The sequence below is a fragment of the Ursus americanus genome, chromosome 21 (genome assembly GCF_024610735.1).
Source record: "Ursus americanus isolate L20-20 chromosome 21, mUrsAme1.1.p, whole genome shotgun sequence".
Lineage (NCBI taxonomy): Eukaryota > Metazoa > Chordata > Mammalia > Carnivora > Ursidae > Ursus > Ursus americanus.
This window is the reverse complement of record NC_142147.1, coordinates 54,691,526-54,697,953: the sequence shown is the minus strand read 5'-3', so window position 1 is coordinate 54,697,953 and position 6,428 is coordinate 54,691,526. Positions and strand designations below refer to the sequence as shown.

The 6,428-nt window shown below is 44.5% G+C and overlaps 1 protein-coding gene across 1 annotated transcript in view; it reads left to right on the top strand.

Annotated features, from left to right (window-relative positions):
* Nucleotides 1–308: 308 nt before the first annotated feature.
* The window catches only part of LOC123787005 (uncharacterized), a 50,268-nt gene continuing 44,148 nt past the window's right edge, over nt 309–6,428 (top strand). Inside the window, exon 1 of the mRNA XM_087871177.1 lies at nt 309–721. The gene's annotated coding sequence lies outside the window, so the exon portion shown is untranslated. The remainder of the gene's footprint in view (nt 722–6,428) is intronic.

The following is a 6,428-nucleotide window of genomic DNA, read 5'->3' as shown; positions in this document are numbered from 1 at the left end:
ACCCTGGCCCATCCCAAACATGCTGCTGAAGTGTCCTCCTCTTGTCACAGGAAACAATTCAGGGGCATACAGAGCACAGCAAATGAGTGCCGCCAACAGGAAAGTTTACTGACACTAAGTACACTCTCGAGATGCGCGAGCAGGAGATCCCGAGAGAGAGCCGGGAGCCCGCGGCTTCGGCTTTCTCTGCGTGACTGACAGTTGTTACCCAGCGGGTGGACTATTTACTGCTCGGGGTGGGAATTTCTCGAGAGCAGGGTTTCCGCGCCTTTTCTTCCTTATTTGGTCAGGCGCTTCCGGTCGTGGCGCCCGCCATCTTGGGCCCGGCTGGTTGGATCTGGCTTCTCGGGCGCTGCTGCCCGGAGGGGCCTCTGCCTTCGCTCGTCGGTGCCCGCGGCGGTCCCCTCGCTCTGGTCCAGGGATCCGGTGAGAACCCGGCTGACCGCCGACCCTCACCAGAGCAGAGCCGGGGAAGCTCAGGGATCGGGCTCCGCGTAGGAGCTCATGGTTGCTGCCTGGCTCCTGACACAAAGGACGAGGAAGTTGGGCCTTTTCTGCATTTCGCGGTCCTGCCTGCAGGCGACCGGTTTACGTGTGACGAGCCTCTGCTGGTGGCTCTCAGGGCATTTTCTCCGGATGCGGCTGTGATTTCTCCACGAATCTGCCCCGGGCAAGAAATCCCGAGAACGAGGTGAAAGGAGAAGAAATGGCCCGTTCTCAGGTAAGCCTTGCGTCCCAGGTCAGAGGCCCTGTCATCCTTCCCTCCTGGAATTCCAAAGCAATTAGAAGTTGCAAATGTCGATTCCTCTAGTTCTGACGTTCCTATCCTAGGAGCGTTTTCACCTATTTTTAAAAACCTTTTTAAAAAAGGATATTGAGGGGTGCGTGGGTGGCTCGGTCCATAAGACGTGGGACTCTTGATTGTTGGCTCAGGTCGTGATCTTGGGGTGGTGAGACTGAGCCCCGCGTGGGGCTCCCCACTGGCTGGGGAGTCTGCGTCTCTCCTCCCTTTTCCCCCCTCACCCCTTTCCCCCCTGCTCAGGGGCGCATGCACGCACTCTCTCTCCCTCTCTCTAAAATAAAATAATTTTTTTTAAAGGATACTGAAATTTAGCTCTTTAGGATACTTTGCCATATTCCAGAGCCCTCTTTCCCTTCCCTCCGACCTGGCTCCCAGTAGAACACGCACAGTCGTCAGTGTGAATTAATGTCTTGCATCTATCAAGAATGTGCCCTCTGTGACAGAGCCACAGGGGAAAGCAGTGAATGAAAGATTTCTGTTGTGGCCGTGGTCGAGTCCTGGGATATCAGTCAAGGGGAACATCTCACGCCTAGGTCCCATCTGGGTACTTTAATGGCTGTGCGTACACCAGGATTAAGAAAAGGCACAGAGAAGCAGGATGGGTATGCGTCCCAAATAACTCAGAAAGTTCTGGAAAAGAAACAATCTTGCTGTTCAGAATGTGGAAGAAAGATGCTCTATTTAAACTACACTAGAAGGGCGCGTGGGTGGCTCAGCCGGTTAAGTGACCGACTTTTGATTTCAGCTCAGGTCGTGATCGCAGGGTCGTGGGACTGAGCCCAACGTCTATCTCCCACGCTCAGTGGGGAGTCTGCTTGAGATTCTTTCCCTCTGCCCCTCCCCCCCGCTCGCACTTCCCCTCCCGCTCTCTTAAATCTTAAAAAAAAAAAAAAAAAAAAAAACAAAACCCAAAAAATACACTGGACATTACAGGACATGGGCGCTACATGTGGCTTGTGATTTGTATAAATCCACTGTTTTCTCATAATTAGATTCATAATTCTGATTTACTTTCGGGGGCAGTGATAATATGTCCTTCCGTGTGCTGCAGGCACGGATACCGATTTGCTTCATTGCAGCTGATGTTAACGTCTTTTACTTGGCTTGGTGCTCTCTGCCAGATTCCTCCTGTATAATGTAAATATGTCTCTCAGTCTTTCATAACGATTAGATGGATTTACTGAGAGATGTTCAGAAGCCATCACATTCAAACTGGAAATTCCTTTCTTCGGAGTTTCTCTTTGCTTGTAGTTTCCATTGGAAAATGAAGGCTCTCTCTCTTGAGCCCTGGAGATACTGACTCTGGGAGTGGTGTTTGTAAATAATTCAGGCCGTTGTCCTGCAAGTTTCTCTTTTACTCCACATCCATGTCTCAGACATACTCTCTTTGTGTTTTTAGAAAAAGAAAATCACGTAATTAACATGTTCGAGTGTCTTAAAATTCTAAAACCTAACCTAGCATAAGTGATGATTGGAGGAAAATGTTTAGTGAAATACTAGACTAAGAAATGTTAGCGGTTTTCTTTTTATCCCCAAATTTTTATTTAAATTCTAGTTTGTTAACGTACATATAGTGTATAGCTGTTTTCTTTATAGCATTCTGTGTGTTTGTCTTTATAGTGTGATTAAAAGACAGAAGCATCATCACACATGGATTTATAAATTTTATAGCATTGAAAAGGTTTCTTCAGTTACTATGACAGTTTTATACTGTCACTTTTAATGTGTATGTAATTGCTTTTTACATGTGTGGATTTGTGCATAAAATGTAAAAGGTAGATCAGTTTTGTGTCAATGCCTTCTTGTTTTCATCTCTCTTCTCAGATGGCAGCAGGCTTGTCTCTGGATATTGTCCTGGGTGTCATTTTAGATCGACTGTAGGTCAGACAACCCAGATTAAAAACTAATACCTTCCATGTACTGGATGTTTGTCAAAATATTCTCATAAAAAGAAGAGTATGTTCTGTTAGATTATTATTACTTGTGCATTAATTTGTGAAAAGTCATTAGAATGCTATCTAGTAACCAGTAAATGCTCAAAAAGTATTGTGCCGTTCTTGCTATTATAGTAGAACCTGTAATTGCTTTAAAATGCCTTCAGTTTCAAGTCCTCCAGGAATTCTTAGAGTTCTACCTGTTTGTTATTTAAAAAAAAAAAAAAAAAATGTATCCCTTGGCCCATAGGCCGCTGCCTCCACCAGAAGTGCAGACTCCGATCCCACTCCAGAAGTCTGGAACAGAATCTGCATTTTTACAAGACCTATAATGCACTGTTGTGAAATTCTAACTGACATTAGAATTTGATAAGTACGTTTGTAACCCACTAAAACATTCCACCTAAGAAGTAGACACAACTTACACTGTATGATACAAATGCAGTTCTCAATAATGTGTATGCTTGTGTTGATGCCTTCATTGGACAAGTTATCTTAGGCAAACGCACAGTATTTATAATGGTTTTGTGGTTCATATGCCATCCTCTTACCTCAGAGCTAGAAAATATGTTAGAGTACATTAGTGTGTTAAAAATTATCTTTTGGGGACGCCTGGGTGGCTCAGATCATTAAGCATCTGCCTTCAGCTCAGGTCATGATCTCCAGGTCCTGGGATAGAGCCCCACCGAGGGCTCCCAGCTCAGCAGGGAGTCTGCTTCTCCCTCTGCCTCAGCCCCTCCCCCCTGCTTGTGTTCTCTCTGTCTCTGTCTCTCTCTCTCAAATGAATAAATCTTTAAAAAAAAATTATCTTACGGATACAGCAGGAAACACACCTAAGCTACAACCAGTTTTTCTTAATATAACCGAACGAACATGAGTTCACTCCTTGGTGAGTCACAGATAGAAAGCACACCAGGTAAAGTTGTGACACAAAGGAAATATTATTTGCAGCAAATAAGGAGATCGTTGGGAATAACTTCCAAAGCCTTGACTCCCCAAGCAAGGGTGAGTGGGTTCCTTTTATTTAGGATTAGGATGAATATTTAGAAAAGGGAGCCTTGTCATTTTTTGTAGAGGTGGGCATTAGGTCGTGCACATGCCTTAAGAAACCCAGTCTGTATACTTTGTGTGTTATGTAAATGAGTGGAGATTCAGTATTATTATGAGGTAAAGGTAACTCGGTCACTTCATGGTCCATCTGCAGGTGTGATTTGGAGGTTAAGCTCAAACTGGTCTGGGCCACTGGAACTCTTTGTCGGAGCAGTCCTTATTGCTTGAGGAAGTTTCCATTATGGGGGGCTATGCCCATCAGGTCTTTTGCCTGAGTTGAAAGAGAAGCTGGAAAGAAGAGCTTAAGGAAAATGTGGGACAAAGCTGGCAGGGTACATGCAGGTGAGCAGTAAAGGTCTGGTCTTGGGGTCTAGCTGGTGACAAATCCCTCCTCGGGTTTCATTCCCCTCATTCTTGAGGGGCACAAGGAAAAGGTCCATCTTCTGGAGCTACTTTCCTGCTAGATTTGGGCATATCATAAGGATTGGTTGAGGAGCAGGATTTTTCCTCAGCTAGTTTTAGATATGCTTGTGGGTCTCCAGGTTTAACCCCAAGCGGCTCATATCCTCGTGTTAGTACCATTTGTAATTTTATAGCCTCTGTGCTTGGACACAAATTGTACCAAGCAGTTAAGTATGCAAGGTCTAAAAGGCAATAAGAGCAGTGTTTTGTTAGTTTCTTTTTGTTACAGTCTACTGACATTTACTAGGGAATTTATCCCCCAGGGATGGTGCACTGTGTTTATAGCTTTTAGCGTCTTGAGGATAATAGTGGCAAGAAGTAAAATTAAGAAGGTGTTCATTGTGGGGCGCCTGGGTGGCTTAGTTGGTTAAGTGCCCAGCTCTTGATTTTGGCTCAGGTCATGATCTCAGGGTCATGGGACTGAGCCCAGCATCTGGCTCCCACGCTCACTGGGGAGTCTGCTTGAGATTCTTTCCCAGTGGGGGAGCCCCTCCCACTCTCTCTTCCTCCCTTTCCCTCTCTAAAATAAATAAGTCTTTAAAAAAAAAAACCCTCCAAGAAACAAGTAAAACACACTAGACATTACAGGACACGGATGCTACATATAGCTTATAATTTGTATAAATCCACTGTTTTCAGGTAAGAGATCAAGCTCTGTGCTCAGTGCATTCTGCTCGAGATTCTCTCCCTCCTTTGTCTGTTCCTCCTCCCCCACCCCTGCTTGCTTGTTCTCTCTCAAATACATAAATAAAATCTTAAAAAAAAAGTGTTCATTGTAAAATCAGACCAAGTCAGAGGGGTCTAGGACATCTGTTTTGCCATGTATTAACAATAAGCTGTGGTATTTATTACTCAACAGTCACAGAGAGAATGATTTAATCTGTGAAAGAGGCCTGGCAGCAGACAATAAGGCTGAAGAAACCAGAACAGCAGTAGTAGTATCAGACAGATAGAGATTATTATGGTTTAAATTTGAGAGCCCTTTTGCACTGAAACTAACCTTGTGAGTTTCTCCACTGGAGGTTTCACGTCACAGGAATGTTTGTTGTTACCTGGTTCTAGTAACATCTGCCACTGGGCCTATTTTACTAGAAAACAGATGCCTATTTTCCTCTAGATTCAAGGTAGGACTCCCTCTCATTTGAAGGAAGAGCTTGTGGTTAGTAGTACTGGGTGGGGCCCTGTCCGAAGAGGGTAGAGTTGATCCTGTGGTGACCCATTTTTCCAAGTTTGGAGGTACATCAGTTCCCAGTTTCATTTGGGTGAAGCTTAATTTCAGTGGGTGGAGGGAGGAAAAATTTCCGCATTTATTGAGTATATCTGTCACCTGTCGGGGGATTAATTACATGCTTAATGGCCTGAGAAACCTGTGGGTCTGGAGGTGAGGAGTCAGCATTTTGGAAAGCCCCCCCATAAGTCATCCCAGATGGGCCAAGATTTTAGTTTCCCCGTGGGGGTGGCTCTCACCCCGGTGAGAGCTGTTGGTAGTAACTGTAACCAATATTCCTGTTTACTGGCACAACTTTGCCAGAGTCTGTTTTAGAATTCTACTCGCCCATTCTGTCTTCCCAGAAGACTGAGTCTCCAGGCAGAGTGTAACCTCTACTTGATACCTCAGAAGTGATTTTGGTTATAAAAGTTGGCCCATTGTCATTCTGGATTGACCTTGGCAACTGAAATTGAGGAATTTTCTCCTTTACTAAGGCCCTTGTTACTTTGTTACTTCTTTCTGTCCTTCAGGGAAAGGCCTCAGTCCATCTGGTAAATATATCTACAAACACCAGGGGCGATTGGCATTACAGTAAAGTCTGTTCACCAGTCCTCCCCTGGCATTGTCCAAAAGACAGGTCTATTTTAGTTAAACCAACAAGCTTAAACTTTTAATTTACAAAAATGATCCCAGATATGTGGATGTGAAAAAATTTGGGTTACTTTATATTTTTGTGGATTTTAGAATGCCTACTTTTTCTTTTTCTCTTCTCTCTCTCTCTCTTTTTTTTTAACAAGCATTTGTCTTTTAACCAGCTAAATAGAACTCTTACCTGTTCCATGTGCATGCTTCTAGTGACCCAGGGAGTTGCTGCCTCCTTTTCTGGGGGTTATGAGGAGAGGAGGAAGTGCTCAAGGACCAAGCAGCCGGGGTAGAGACTTAAACTGGGAACAACAAACAGACCAAACAA